Genomic DNA, 16,474 nt, shown 5'->3' with positions numbered 1-16,474 from the left:
CAAACCTTGTTAATGAGAATGCTAATGGCAATGTTTGGAGTCAGATGAGATGCCTAATATTAGTTTCTAAATGTTATCAGCCTTGTGCTTCTGCAAAGGCTATCAGAGTTCAGAGAATTAACAAAGAACACGGAAACATTAACCATACATACAGACTAACCTGTTAATAACATGTACATGAAAATTTCTTTCTACAATAAGGAGGACAAATGTACTTATAGAATACAGAATATATAGGTGTATTACCTATCCATCCTGTTCCCTAATAAATGAATTATTTTTTAAAAAGTCAAATTTTACATTGTTCTTTCTCTCTGTAATTGATGCTTCCAGTTGAATCAGTGATATCGGTTCTGGGAACTAGGCTAGGGTCCTTTGCAAGATGGGCAAGTGTTCTTAACCACTGAGCAATCTCTCCAATCCCCCAAATCATTATAAATCAAGAAGAGTCTTTGATACGGTAGTGCATGTCTCTAACCCCAACAACTGGGAGGCAGAGGCAGGAAGCTTGCAAGGGAATGACCAGCCTGGGTTATACAGTGAGATTTTTTTTTTCAGTTCTTGGTAAATTTCTTTTTTTTTTCTTTTTTTTTCTTTATTTTCTATATTCTTTGTTTACAATCCAAAAGCTTTCCCCTTTCCCAGTTCCCCCTACCCCCATCTGTCCCATAAGTCCTCTTCTTTCCATCCATTCTCCTATCTTTCCCCCTCCCTTTTCTCTGTCCTGGTACTCCCTTACAATGCTGGATCAAGCCTTTCCAGGATTAGGGCCCTCTTCTTCCTTCTTCATGGGAATCATTTGATATGCTAATTGTATCTTCAGTATTCAGAGCTTCAGGGCTAATTAATATCCACTTATCAATGATTGCATTCCATGTGTATTCTTTTGTGATTGTGTTACCTCACTTAGGATGATATTTTCATACAGTGAGATCTTGTCTCAAACGGAAAGTGGAAATGACAAAAATTGCATTAAGTATAAAAGATTGCATGGTTAAGTTACTGAGGGAAATAATTCTAATTTATCAAGTACCAGTGCACAGTAAAATAGGTCGAGGAAATAAAAACAGGTAAAGAATATCAATCTACAGACTTTTCCTCCAGCACTTTCAGAGGTAAAAACCATTTACTTACTTTCTTAACCTATTAATTCTTTGAAAACAGGGTTTCACTCTGTAGCCAAGGCTGATCTCAAACCCAATCCTGATGTCTCCACCAGTGCTAAAATTATCAGCTTTACAGTCCCAGGAATCAGGAGTCAGAGGCAGGAGGATCTCAGAGTGCAAGGCAAGTCTTTAAGCTACAGGTTGGACAGGACTACATAGAGAAGCACACACACACACACACACACACACACAGAGAGAGAGAGAGAGAGAGAGAGAGAGAGAACCTTACTAAAAAGGCTAGTCTCCATCTATGCTACTAACCACTGCTTGCACACAGAAACACATCCTTCATAAATTCTAGCGAATGGCTATTGATGTGGCAGATTGGCTGTTAATGTGGCCTTCATGACCATACGTTTCACAGTAGTTTTTACTAACTCATAGTGAACTGTTGTATAAGTGTAAAAAAAAATAAGTCTAAAAATGTGCTTTTGAGCTACTTAAAGAGTTGTGCATATTTGAATAGAAGATGATTTAACTGTAGGTTAATAAACTCAATACCATGTGACCCAAATGTAGGCTTTAAAGCTGCCAAATTAGCACAGAGAAACTTAAAAGTAATGTGCCATGAGGTGGGTATGATACAGAGAATAAACCAGTCAGCATTTAAAAGGCTCCCAAAGAAAAAAGACATGCTTTCATGCATTATAGAAATGCATATTTTTGTATTATATAAAAATAGACAATATTACTATCTTTTTTCAAAACTTATTCTTCTCTTCACCCTCACACATGCCCATGGGTTCACACAGGAGAAATGTGAACACATTCTCAAGACAGCAGACTAGGGGTTAATGATTTTTGTGTATTTTTCTTGTTTGGTAAGTTGTTCTTGTAAGACAAGGGTCTTACAGAGCAGGTGATGTGTATAAGCAGGATATTCAGAAACAGCAAGCTCACTATCAGAATACAAAGAATGTATGTGCACATGAATATGTGTGCTTGTGTGTCCCTCTAGGAAATTACATATGAGATGAACTCAGCTTAGTTTGGTTGGAGTGCTGTTGCTTCAGATACACCCAAGACTCTAGGTTTTGCAACTACGTTTTTAAAAAGAAAATATTTTTGAATAAAGATGTTCATAAAGGAAGAGGCTGTCATCAGTTAAACAGCTGAACAAAGACTAAGTGTACTATGTAAAATCATTTCATTGGATAAAACCCTTACTTTTCCAAGAAGCTCCTGCCACATTTGAGTAGGAGGATGTTGATGTTTTTAGTGGACTAGCCCTCATTGGAGTATAACTCTTATTTTAGGAAAAACTACTATAAAAATATGGAACTCAATAGTCATAAACTAAGGAAGTATTATTTTGAGAATCATTGGGCATGAAAAATATCATTACTAAGAAATAAGAATCTTAAGACTTCAGCCAAAATTTTTTCGAGATGTGTCTCAGGAGTAAAGTGCTTGCCCTCAATGCTCAAGACTGTGGGTTTGATCCTGAGTACCAAAATTTAAAACAAAATTTTTTTAAACTTATAATTATGTATACATGTGTGTGCAGGTCTATGTGGGGGTATGTTGCATTTATGAGTGTGGTGCCTCTAGAATCCAGATGAGAGCATCAGATCCTGGGAGCTGGAGTTACATGTGGCCATGAGTTACGTGAAGTAGGTGCTGGGAACCAAACTAAAGTCCTCTGCAAGAGCAGCAAGCACTCTTAACTGCTGAGTCATCACTTCAGCCCAATTACTGCATTTTCTTTATCTCAGAGGACGTATTCCTAATTATAAATCTTCATAGAAATCAAAAACACATATGTTTTCCCATAATAAGATAGAGTTGACCGTTTGGTAGAGTGAGTGTGCACAGTACATAGATTCTTCAGCAGTATTATTGTGTTGTCTTGTTGAATGTTCAGAGGCAATTTCAAGGTCTTGCTCCACCAAAGAATTACAGCCCCAAGACAATTCTTGTGGCAACCATAACACTTACTTCCCCGGTGCTGTGATAAAGCACTGTGGCCACAATAACTTATAGGAGCAAGTTTATCTTGGCTTATCAATTCTAGAGAATTCGAGTCCAAAATGACGGGGACAGCATGGGAGCAGGCACAGGGTGGCAGCAGGAAGCTCAGAGCTCACATCCTCTAGTGTTTCCCTAGTCTAAAGTTCCACCATTTTCCACATTCACCATTCTTCACAGCATCAGCTGACTCTCTGATAGCAACTTCTGTATTAGTTATTTTTCTGTTGGTGTGATAAAACACTGAGCAGAGGCAACTTAAAAAAACAATTTTGGCTTATAGTTCCAGAGGGATAAGAGTCTCTGATGGCACAATTAAGCTCAGGCATGGTGGCAAAAACAGAGTGCCTAAGCTCACGTCTTAAACTGTGAACCTGGAGCAGAGGGAGCACACTGGAAGAAGACGATGCTTTTTAACCTCAAAGCCCACTCTCAGAGATGTACTTCCTGCCAAGACTGAACCTTCTGATGTTCCCAACAGTGTCGCCAACTGGAGACCAAGCGGGGTACTGGATCCTAGGGCAGACACTTCTCATTTAACCTATTGGCAATATCTTTCCTGAAACTTAGACATTGAAACCTTATCTTTAAGAAAGAATATAAGAAATGTTTCACTAATAAGAAAAGCATTTTAGGTTGTCAGGTAAATCAGTCAAAAGTGCTTTGTTTATCTAAGACCAAAGAAGCCCTCACAACGAACTTTAGAAACTTTGAGAAGGAGATGGAAAAGGGAAAATGTTTAAAAGCAAGAAAAACACATTGGATAAGACATTTGGGGACTATTCTTTTTGAAGAACAACTAAATACAAATTCAACATCACACTCTAGCCGAAATTCTAAGACACCATGGGGGTACACAGTTTTAATTTACTCATTTAGTAAGTATGTACCAGACTCTTGTAGTGAAGTCATTCCATGAAAGAAATTGTGTCCTAACATTTCCTTAAAAGAGAGGAATTGTAGCATTTCTCAACAATAGATTATTTTCTTATTGTTGCTATCACACATATCTTCAAAGATACGGAGTGAAACAATGTGATGACAATAATGATGATGGTTTTATCATCCCACAGGTCTATAGATCAAGACTCTAGCCTAAGTCTCTCAGTTATACCTGACTGTTGTCTGTACGTGTTCCATCAGGAAAATCCTTTTTCTTCTCTTCCAGCTTCCAGGTTTCATCTCTTCCTTCGGTGTAGCCCTCTTTCACCATTTTCAAAGCCAGCAATGAAAGACCAGCTCCTTCTCACTTCTTTCTACATCACCTTCCAGGGAGAGGTCCTCCATTCTTATTGACTCACATGATTATACTGGGCTGACCTAGGTAAACCCAGGCAATGCCTCTGTGGTGATCTGAGTTAGGAATGCCGCTCCTTAGTCTCTGGTACTTTGAAGGCTTGGTTTCCAGTTGGCAGAGCTGTTTGCAGAGATGGTCCTTCTTTGCAATAAGTGTCACAGGGTCAGCTTTGAGACTTCATAAACACACCCTACTTCCAGTTCTCTGCTTGTGGTTGGAATGGGATTTCCTCAGCTTGCTGCTCTTGCAGCCATGGCTGAGGCCTGCCTTCCAGACTCCCACCATGCTGGCCTCTTAGCCCTCTGGAACCCAAAGCTAAATTAAACTCTCTTCCTGATTCTGTGGCCTTAGCATTCCTGCAAAGTCATGCATGGCAGCTCCTCACAGGTTCCAAAAATTCAGACATGAGGATCCTTGAAAGGGACTTTACAATGTGCAAACAGGAAATTATGTTGTTTCCTCCATTTTTCCTTCTTCCTACATTGGTGTCTTGTTAGAATTTGAAAATTCTGTTTCCCAATAAATTCCAGGAAGGTCAAGTAATATATATTACAATGCAGCCTAAAAAGTGTCCAATTTCAGGTCAGAGGACTGCACTTAAGAAAATCTAACACAGGCCTCAATGCAGAGACATCTGGAAGACAGGAATTATAATTAATTAAAGAGTAGAGATTTAACAGCACACCTGTTTTGTCTGCTTGTTAGAGCTATTCTTAAGAGAAGCACTTTTCCTGAGGGTGTAGCAAGGGCTGGAGGGTATTAACTCAGCAGCACCACACCTGGTTGCTGCCACACCCCCCTCCTCCCCTGGTGCTCCCCACCCCTCATGGCACAAGTGCTTTTTATCTTTGATCATTTTTGGCCTGATTGGTTTGTTTGTTTGTTTGTTTTGTTGCTTCTATTTTTAGAGCAGATTATCCTGATATCCTGGGGAAGTATGCATGCCATTTTGTTTTGTTCTCAGAAGTTTGAAGAATTCTGAAGCTACAGTTGAAATAATGAGACGTGCAATGCAAGGCATGCAATGCTTTCTCGAAGACAGCTTCTCCAACTTGGACCTCTCTTGGACCATTCCTACAGGTCCCCTGTCTGTCATGTCCTCCTCAGGACAACAGAAGCTTTGCAGTTCTTCCTCCAAATTGATCCATCTGCCTCCCAGGCCAATGTTCTCACAACCTGAGAACATATAGTCCATTCAGTTATAAATCCCATTCCAGTTAGCTCAAGGGTCCCAGCGTTGACTTCTGGTACTTCAGTATGTTCTAAGAACCCAGCAAGGAAGGCTCAGCTCAAAGTATGCCTCAAGGACTCCTGCATCCTCCGTGGCTCTGAGCTCCATAAAGATTAGAACAGAAAAACATCTAAGGGAATTCTCACTCAGCACCCAGAGAAGGAGTCCTACCAAATCTCTGGTCATTTGTTCATGAGGATAGCTTCAAGACTGTTTGGAAGGGAAATCTGCAAAATTCTTGAGGATAGAACTCAGGACCTTCAGATTATGAGACTGGCTCGATACCTGCTGCACTACCACAAGAGGTAGCCTCTCTAGCTGTGTCTTAGAAGAAACAGTCACTGTTTCCTACTTGTCATCCATCCTACCCCACCCTATCTCTTGAAGATCCTCGCACACACAGTGAAACCACCCTGTAGGGCGTCTGAACAAGGATGCTTCGTCTCTGCTCTCTTACAGTGAGCTACGTTACATGGCTGGGGATTAATCTAGAGTCTCATGCAGTTACTTTGAACAGAGACAGATGTTATAATTGTACAACTATGTTGTAGAAATGGTTAAGAGAACACACTTCTCATGAAGAGGGACAGAGTCTGTTCCCAGCGCCCAGTCAGGCAGCTCAGAAACACCTGGACTCTGGCTCCAAGGGATGGGATGTCCTCTTTTGGCCTCCTTGGGCATTTAGATTCACGTGCATGAACACGCACATAACAGAATTTTTAAAGTTTTAAACCCAAGATATATTTTCTTTATATTGTATACATGTGTGCACATTTAAGAGGATAACCAGTCCAATTGGTGGCGTGCTTTTGTTATTTTTGTATTTGTTTTGTGATAGTAGTATCTCTTTGGCCTGTGACTTTCTGGACAGGCTAGATGAGCTGGCCAGGGGCCCCTGTCTGTGCTTCTGGAGGGTAAGTATTTCAAGTACAGCCCACCATACCTGGTCTTTATTTTTATATTTTTATTTTTGGTGATCAAACTCGGTCTGCCAGAAGGAGTTACTAGGCGGAGTCCTGCACTCCCCTGGCCTCAGGCTGATTTCCTGCCTGTTGTCCTTCCTGAATGCCTGGCCCACAAGAACACTTTTCCTACGCTCCCAGAGGGCAGCTTGTGAATGTGAATAAAACAGAGTATGGTGGTGACACGTGCACCTAGTCACGGGAACTCTTGACTAAATTCCCAAGTCATTTCCCACCATGGGCCTAGAGGCTGAAGTCTGGCTTTTTCACAGAAATACTAATTTTTGACTGACATCCTAAAGAGTTCTTAACCTAATGGATATGTCATTTGGATTATTCTTTTTATATTTGTGTGTGTGTTTAATTTTTGTTTGCTTTATTAATCTAGCAAAAAATAATACGGCCCCACCACAGGGCACTGAACTAACGAAAGGCAAATCCCTTACCGGATACCAGGGCAATGGAAGTCTAGAACTGGGGAGGACAGGATATAAACAGGGAAATACTGGCATCCACCCCTTCTGTCTCCTTCTAGATTAGTGACTGTTCTGTCCTTGGAGCCAGTCACCCCGCAGCATTTGGCTTTTCTAATAGGTGTTCATTTACTATTTTGTAATCTGAAGCTGAAATCCAGAGAATCACCTAAGCCAGATCAGCGCGGTCTGATCTGCATACTGCTTCTTTAATCCGGTTTGGGTGGCTTCCCTGGTCTTTTCAAATCCTCTTTTCAGTTTTAAATCAACACATAGAGCCATTTCCCTTTCCATTCAGAAACCACTCGCCTGAAGAAACCAGTGGCCTTCATTTCTTTTCACACAGCTCCATATCGTAACCCTGGTTACAAACAGGTCAGCGGCACTGGAGTAGTTTGTGGATTCTCCCACCCCCGGCGATTTACAGGAGGTCTTCACTGCCTGGGGTCTGGAGGCCTGAAGTCTAAACCTGAGGTGTCCACAGTCTCTCCCAGACAGGAACCAGGTGTTCCGTTTTAGGGTGAGATTTATCAAATATTTTAGTGGTAATGAGACAGCTCAACTGAAATCGAGCAAATGTTTTGGACGCTCAATTTACTATGGATTTGGAGGTAGTCAGAACTCGTTGTTGTTGTTGTTGTTGTTGTTGTTGTTGTTTTGTCATCTAACACATAACAACGGTATCAGAATATCCATTCATAATTTTCCTCCGGCGGGGACTAGAGTCAACATCGTGTGGAACTCCGGCCCCATCTTCCAAAGAAATTAACTATCCTGTTAACACGTTCCTCCCTGTGCCCTACAGCCACATCCCGGCAGACCTCAGAAGATGGAAAGGGAGGTGGATGACGCTTTCCTGGGTTAACTTCAGAGAGGTTTGTAAGGGCCACGTCAGCTGCGCTCGCACAGGTTTTCTAACTTTGGAGAATTACTGGATCAATAGCCAGGACAGGGCGTTGGTGAAAGGAAGACCCAGCAGAGCTCTTGGACTGCGGGTCGGTCGGAGACCTTGTCCCCAAGGGTCCTGACAGCCTGGCCGTAAAAGCAGTTCGAGTTTAGAGTGGTTCAGTGGCTTGTGACTTCTCAGAGCTGTGCCTCACGCCTCACGCATCGCGCTTTTTAAAATCTCCCTTAGTCCGTGTCTACTTCTGTGGTTGTTGCCACAGTAAAGCCTCCAGTTAGGGGCCTGGAGCTCTGAGGTCCCTGGAAAACAAGACCAACGGTGTCTTTTTCACCCAAAGGTCCCCGAAAAACAAACGACTGGGAGGAGGAGTCTGATGCGTTGGCCTCCTCGGAGACTGCAGGCGACTTCGAAATCACAGATATTCGTTGTCACCAAGGTACGTATTTTCTGGGCGGCCCGAAAATACTCATTTCAGAATTCCAAGTTCTCAACTCCGTCGCAACTTCTTTAAAGAAGGACAAAATGACACCGGCGCCCATCCCAGAACTCAGACGCCAAAAGCACGATCTTGCCTCCATTAGAGTTCTTGCTGAGACAGCCTTGAAACGCCGGGGAGCGCAGGCGTCCCCAAAACTTCTGGAACAGGTCTAGTGACAAGGGTAAATCCTAGTTCAAGCTGAGCGGATCTTGGCGTCGCTGCGACCCAGGACGAGCGTGGATGCGCCAAGAGGACTCGTCCTTGGGACGGACTAGGGCGCGCTGGTCCCGCACTCTTCTCGCAGCGACTCCGCGGACCGCGACAGTGTCCGGGAGACCACGTCCGGCCGTAACAACGCAGACAGTCTGGGAACAAATACACAGCCTCTCCCGAGCCGCTGGTCCGGAATCCAAGCCCCCATCCCCCCATCCTTCTCCCCACCCCCAATCTCCCCCCACCCTCCACCCCCGTCTAGAGAGCAGCCCAGTAGAGAGGCGCGATTCTGGAGGAGGCCTGCCATCCTCTGTTATCTAAATGTTTTTGGAGAACATATTCTGAAATTGATTAAAACTGGGAAGACTTCAAATAGTCACTTATGGATAAGAGGCAGAAGTGGACTGCAGAACTCCGCCGCGGCCAGAGGGCGGCTTGCTCTTTGTGCATCGACCCAGACTGAGTTGAGGAATGAGTGAGTCCAAGACGACATTTGTTGCTGTGGTAAAGAATTTTCTTTCTGCTCACAGAAACTTTCTACTTAGGATAAGGCGAGGCTTATAAATTACATCTTAAAGGAAATCTTAAAATTTCGAAAAACAAGACAAAAACTCTTTCTCATTTGGCAACTTTATCGTTAAATATCTGTAGAGGTCGTAGAGGACCTTGTCACATCTGGCCGGTTAGCTCAGTTGGTTAGAGCGTGGTGCTAATAACGCCAAGGTCGCGGGTTCGATCCCCGTACGGGCCACATGTACTTTTTAGCTACTGTGCTTTGCCTTCTGTGTCTACTCTGTACAGCTGTGTAAGGCATACCACCTTGAATGTTTCTTTTTGATTGCCCTATGCCGTCTCGCTGCCTTCTTATTTTGTTCTGAAAACACTTTGTAGAAAACCAGAAGGACTCAATCTGGAAGCAGTGGGAAACAGCAGCGAATACTTGGGTCTTTCCTTGTCAACTTTCCGCAGTGCCTCCTCTCCAGTCACACCGACTTCAACAACTGACTTCCTGCAAAGCTGTGTGGATTAGAAGGCTGGGTAAGGCTTCCAGAAAAACCCAGTCCCGGCCTCTGGCTGCCGCTTCATTTCTGTTTTCTGCCTTCTGTTAATCTAGAGACACGGACCTGAGTGAGGAATGTCGGGTTCAGAACGCCACGCCCTTCATCGATGTCTACCTGCTTAGTGAGGTCCAAAGCGTCTTCAGCTGGAGATCTTTCCTGACAGTTTTCTGAACCCCGAGCTTTGTCCTTCCCAGCATTCCCCGGGAGCCCAGCGGAGGTCAGCGTGTGGCATTTACCACGACCCTTTCAGTGAGCTTCCCCGGTACATTCTAGAAGACAAATATCAAGACGATGTTGTAAGATGGTACAACCACTCTGGAAATCAGTCTGGCGGTTCCTCGGAAAACTGGGCTTGACACTTCCGGAGGACCCTGCTATACCACTCCTGGGCATATACCCAGAGGATTCCCCAGCATGCAATAAAGACACATGCTCCACTATGTTCATTGCAGCCCTATTTATAATAGCCAGAAGCTGGAAAGAACCCAGATGTCCCTCAAAGGAGGAATGGATACAGAAAATGTGGTATATTTACCCAATAGAGTACTATTCAGCAATTAAAAACAATGATTTCATGAAATTTTTAGGCAAATGGTTGGAACTGGAAAATATCATCCTAAATGAGGTAACCCAATCACAAAAGAATACACATGGAATGCAATCACTGATAAGTGGATATTAATTAGCCCAGAAGCTCTGAATACCCAAGACACAATTCACATATCAGATCATTCCCAAGAAGAAGGAAGGAGAGGGCCCTGGTCCTGGAAAGGCTTGATCCAGCATTGTAAGGGAGTACCAGGACAGAGAAGTGGGAGGAGGTTGATTGGGGAATGGGTGGAGGAGGGAAGAGGGCTTATGGGACTTATGGGGAGGAGGGAACTGGGAAAGGGGAAATCATTTCAAATGTAAATAAAGAATATAGAAAATTTAAAAAAGAAAAAAGAAAAGAAAGAAAAAGAAAAGAAAGACGATGTAATGCAGAAAGTCAGATGTTCTCAGATATTTCTTCGAACTTTTGTTCATTCTTTAACGTACTATGGGCTGAATTAGGGCTTTATACAGTAGGCAGGCACCGTGCCGCTAAGCCACAGCCCATCACTTGGGTACTTTTAAAAGTCTAGACAGTGAATTTGAGAAATGTGCAGGCAAAAAAGAACTCACACACAACAGGGTCCATTTCATTGCTGACTCAACACTCAGGCCTCCCCTGCGGGCTTCGCTTGGCCTCCTGACCCTGGGTGTGTACCTGGGAATCTGTGTCTCCCTGCTGTGACATTATGTAAACGTTTTGGAGGGCCCTCTGGCGTTGCCTACCCTTGGCTCTGCTGAGTCCCCTGTACTGACATGTAATCACAGTCTCTCAGTTATTTGTTATTGTTTTTGTTTTTTCAAGTGGCAATCGGTTTCTCTGAAATTGTTTACTCTTGAAACATTGCGTGCAGAACAGCAATTGCACAATGTAGTCCAGGACTCATTTGTTAGCTGAGTTAAGAGTAGATGACTTCACAGCTGGTTCTGTGCCTCAGCTGCAGCCAGGCTCCTTCAGTGGACCACGCTGAGTCGGCGTCTGCCCTGCTTCCTCCAGCACAGGATGGTAAGAGCAGATGTTCATTCAAAGTGTCCAGTGTGTCCTGAAATCCTCCCTACACATCTTCCCAAACAACCAGGATCAGTTCCTGATGTCAGTGTGTTCAATAACTACCTGTGTGTGTGTGTGTGTGTGTGTGTGTGTGTGTGTGTGTGTTTCCAGTCCTTCCTTGTCACCAACTGTCACCCTGCTATACAAGTAACTAATTAACCCTGGTTGGAAAAGGAGGTCTCCTTCTCCTTGCCCTCTCCAGTTTGACAGACTTGCAGCTGCACAATAAAGCATCACTTGGATTTTTCACCCTAGCAGCTAGTGTTGCATCTGAAGCATTTCATATCCAGAAGGATGGCGTCCACACCCCTCTGGGATTCATCTAAACCAGGCCCTCTGAGCTGGGGGAGCAGGTTCACTCAACACTGCCCGGTGCCCCTCCCTTACCTCATGTCTCACTTCTCTGATATTCTCTTCTCTGAGGAGTCTTTCCTCCCTGCTCCCCTTGGAAGAAAAGTAACAAGGAGCGTCTTCATTCACTGACTGAGTGAATGAGCGAGTGAATAGTCCTGAGCTCATGCTCTGCCCACACCATTCCGTTGGACATTCTGTATCCTCTGCTTCCGTCTGTGTCTCCATGACTACAGACATTTCCCTTGCAATAATTCCACAAACGATCTAAGGTTTCCAGTTCCGTATGCCCTTAACTACTCTAAAAGATTTGTTGAGTTTATTCTGCGTAGTTCAGTTGAATTTTGGCAGTCAAAGGACTTGTGCACATTTGCCCTTTCAAGATGTGATGAAGGCTCAGGTAGATTGTATTCCACATCTCAGAGTTGGAAAGTGTCAGGGCCTGAATTGGGGAGCAGAGGTTGAGTATCACATACTGAGCGCTTCCTCTGCCTCAACTCCCCTGTCTCTGCCTGGTCTGCACAGTAACTCACCCGTTAACACACCAGATATCTAATCTCCCAACTTCCACAGCTTTGATTTAGACTGGGCTTCTCGTAATAGTCTCCTGCCCCAAGAACTGAACTCTATCACTGTGGGACACTGCCAGAGCAGTTCCAGACCAGGAAGGCATTTAAATCTGGCTGGTGCTTTTAAACCACACCTGGAAGGCATTTAAACCACACCTGCTGCTTCATTTTCCAGGAGGGAACTACTGTCCACCATCCCGTTTCAGATTCCATGACAGAAGAATGCTAATCCGGGATCTGGATATTCCATGGGGAATGTCCTGCGTTAGAATGTCCACTCAAGAGACCTCAACTCAAGAGTTCTCTTTCAGCCGGAGAGGTGGAAGTGTCCTTGGTGGTTTCAATGGTTGTTTTCTAACCTGTCTAGGAATGTCATGAGGGAGCATCTTCAGCTAAAGCCTCTGGCGGGAGGCAGGGCGGGGGAGGGGGGCACACCACACTGCCTTCTGAAGGTAAAGGCAAAAGGGCAAGGAAGGAGGGTAGAGCACTAGGAAGGGGGGGCAGAGCACGGGCACTCGGAACCACCTCGAAGAGTACGCTGTAGACGCTGGAGAGCATTTGAGAGAACGCGGGCAGGTGACTTAAATGGTACAGCAGGGTGACTCTCGGATTTTACACGGAGCTTAGAAATGGGAAACTGAGACGAGTGGGAAGGGGCCCGAGTCCCACTCAGGCCCAGTAGAGGTTTGTCCACATGATGTTGGTGGTGACAGTTCAGGGCTGTGGGAAGCTCCCTTCCGGTGGCGATCAGAACAACCTCCCACCAAAGCAGTAGAGTTGGCGAAACATGGCCAAGGAAGGTTCCCGAGAAGTTACAGCAGGCACAATGGTGGAACTTTAACGGTGACGTCCTACACCTGCACGGAAAAAGTTCTCACTCAACTTTGTAAACAGTTACCAGCATTTTTTTAGACGAACAGAACACTGAAAGTTGAACGGAACCCCAAAGCTTATACCTTTAAATGTGTCAGCAAAGACTAACAACTTAGTCCAAAATGGACATCTCTTCCATAGGATACAATAGAAGGCTTGAGTGTGGTTTATAAGAGAATGACTAGAAGTTCAAAAACTGTGGAGGATGTGGGCATCGATCCCACTACCTCTCGCATGCTAAGCGAGCGCTCTACCATTTGAGCTAATCCCCCACACACAGCAAGGTGTTTCTTGTACTTTCTTTTATGGCTAGTAATTTCTATTGTCATTCAAGCAACTCATTCGATATACTTGGAATCCAGGAACGTACATATGATGTTACCACGTTACCAAGGCAAAAAAACACAGCCTAAATCCATGTCTCCTAATGTAGGGAATGAGCTGAAGATCCGAAAAGAGGAGAAAGTGAGAAAAAAAAAAAAAAACAATACAATGTTTCCGCCCGGTTTCGAACCGGGGACCTCTCGCGTGTTAGGCGAGTGTGATGACCACTACACTACGGAAACGCGTTAAAGTTGTATAATTCCTAATTTCTACCCGTGCATTTAAAACGTGATTAGCAAATGGCATAATGTTGACTTTTTTTGTATATGTATGTATCAGCGGGTAGTTAAATCAAAGTAACTAAAGTAGCTGCCCCTCTCCACCCCTATCCCTTAGTGACCCCACTCTACTAGTGCCAAGTGAACACTCAGATTGCACAGGACTTGTAAGGGAAGTCCTGTGGAATTTGTCCCCCTGTGGTTGGTCTACCTTACCTATCACAATGTCCTCCGCTTCTTCATTCCAGTGACTGCAAGTGACAGAGCCGTTTTAGAAAGGGCGGAGTACCTAACGTCCCATATGTACCTGCTCTGTTTTCATCTGTCCATTGATAAACAGCAGCTTGATTTTGTATCTTACTGGAATAATCCTGCAATAAATACAAACGTGAGAGTGTCTCAGAAGACACTGTTCCATTTTCATGAATGTTCGGAACACAGTGAATGTCTCAGAACACGTTGATTCCACTACTGTGGCCTCATGGCCAGTGGAGGGCAGCTTCTGTGGCTCTATTTTCAATTTCTAAAGAAATTGTCACGCTAGAGCACCAGCTGCTCTTTCAGCGGACCGGACTTTGAAGTCTAGCACCACAGGGGAGCTCCTAAGAGAGTTCAGCTCCAGTACTAGGGCATCTATTGCCCTCTTCTGGCCACTTCCGGACACTGCATGTAAATACCCTTACACGTAAGAAATAACAGGCTTTCCCGTGGATTCACTCAACTTCCCCTTCCTTTGTGTCAGCTAGTGTGACACAGAAACCCTTTATACCAGGGACTCCCAGTAACCACACTGGGCCGAGACTCAGGAGCCCCCTCCACCCTACCCCATCTCCATCCCTGGGGCTCTTGGTGGGATTTGGGGTCCCTTAGCTCTTTCCCACAGTCCCTCTGAGCCTTTCCTCATAGCGCGTCTCCGTTCCCTGTTCAGCTATCGATCAGAAATGCTTTCTACCATGAACCTCCAGCAAGCACACTGAGTTGGGACGCGGGCAATTTTCACTCCTTCCTGCCCTCCATTTTGGTCTCTCCAGACCTACTCTTAGTCCTGTAGAGGCTGCCGGCAGGAGCCCCTCCTCCCTCCGCACCTCCACCCTGCGGGCACCGAGGACCGGTGCTCGGGGGCCAAACCCACCCAGTCCACTAGCTCTTTCCCACTGCCCCTCCCTCTGAGTCTTTCCTCATAGCCATCCCCATTCCTTTGTGTCGCCCAGCAAGCTACAGGAGTTCCCTCTACCGGAAACTCCACGGCCACCACCCTTGCCAAGGGTCCAGAGTTGGCGACAGCAACCAAAGAACAGAATACCCACCCAATAAGACCAGGAACAGATATCTACACCAAGAAATGCCTCAAGTATCACAACTTCTCTGCCAAAAGGACAGGCAAGACAATATGCCTTCCGGAGAAGCCAGCAGCCCTATTGCAATAGGCCTTGAGAAATGCAATATATGCAAAAAAGCATAAGACAAGGACTTTAAAATAATAATTATGAATGTGTTTAAGGACTTTAACCTTAAAAATGACAAGAAAAATGCCTAACTGAAAAGTGCAAAAACATGAACAGTTGAATGAATGTGGTAGTTTGAATGGAAGTGGCCCCTATAAGTTCATAAGGTGTGGCACTATTTGAAATGATTAGGACACGTGTTCTTGTTGGAGTAGGTGTGGTTTTATTGGAGGAGATGTGTCACTGAAGGTGGGCTTTGAGGTTTCAGAAGCAGAAGCCAGGTCCAATGGTTCACTCTTTCTTTTTGCTGTAAATTGTAAGCCAGCCACAACTGAATTATTTCTTTTTTAAGAGTTGCCATGGTCAGCTGTCTCTTCACGGAACAGAAACCCTAAGACAATGAAACGAAGAAAACAAGACAGGGAAGTAGAAATAGAATGGGTAAGGAGAACCTGTACTGAACTAAAACTGGAAATAAAAACCTTAGGATGTCAAACAGGAACCTCAGAGGTAAACCTCATCAACAGATTACAAGGCATTCAAGAGAGAAATTGAAGACAAGGTAAAATGAAGTCAGAGAAAATGTTGAATATATTTTTAAAATCCCAGTTACAAAACATCCAGAAAATCTGACTAAAGGAACAAAAAATATTTTAACAAAATCGTAGAAGAAAATTTTCCAAATCTAAAGAAGAAGGTACCTGCCTGTCCAAGTAGAAGAAACATATAGGACACCAAATAGACAGGACCAGGAAAAAAAAACTTCCCAGAACACATAATATCCAAAACTTTAAATATACAGAACAGAGAAACAGTATTAAAAATCGCAAGGGAGAAAGATCAATCTTGTAAAGACATGCCAATTAGTATAATTCCTGACTTGCCCATAGACATTCTGAAAGCCAGCAGGGCCTGGACAGATACCTACAAATTCAGAGAGACTATATCCAGCAGAGCTGTCAATTGCAACCAACAAGGAAAGAAAAAAAAATTCACAACAAAACCAAATTTAAATAATTTCTATCTACCAATTCAGCTCCACAGAAAACATTAGAAGGAAAACTTCAGTCTGATGAGATTAGCCACATTCAAAAAGACACAGGAAAAAATAATCCCAGAACAGTAAATCAAAAGAGTGGAGGAAAACTCACACTACAACAACAAAATACCAGAAACCAATAAACAGTGCTCATTGATAACAGACTAGCAGATTAGATTCCATCTTTCTAATGAATGTAA

The 16,474-nt window shown here is 44.0% G+C and overlaps 3 non-coding genes across 3 annotated transcripts; 1 reads left to right on the top strand and 2 right to left on the bottom strand.

The window, feature by feature from the left end:
* The first annotated feature begins 9,369 nt into the window (after window positions 1-9,369).
* Window positions 9,370-9,443, top strand: Trnai-aau (transfer RNA isoleucine (anticodon AAU)). Its single transcript has one exon. It is a non-coding gene; the product is annotated as a tRNA-Ile (tRNA).
* Window positions 9,444-13,387: 3,944 nt separating this feature from the next.
* Trnaa-agc (transfer RNA alanine (anticodon AGC)) lies at window positions 13,388-13,460 on the bottom strand. The gene has a single exon. It is a non-coding gene; the product is annotated as a tRNA-Ala (tRNA).
* A 221-nt stretch (window positions 13,461-13,681) lies between these two features.
* On the bottom strand, window positions 13,682-13,754 carry Trnav-aac (transfer RNA valine (anticodon AAC)). Its single transcript has one exon. It is a non-coding gene; the product is annotated as a tRNA-Val (tRNA).
* Window positions 13,755-16,474: the final 2,720 nt, after the last annotated feature.

The sequence above is a fragment of the Apodemus sylvaticus genome, chromosome 14, assembly GCF_947179515.1.
Source record: "Apodemus sylvaticus chromosome 14, mApoSyl1.1, whole genome shotgun sequence".
In the NCBI taxonomy this organism is placed as follows: Eukaryota; Metazoa; Chordata; class Mammalia; order Rodentia; family Muridae; genus Apodemus; species Apodemus sylvaticus.
This window is presented reverse-complemented; position numbering and strand designations above follow the sequence as displayed.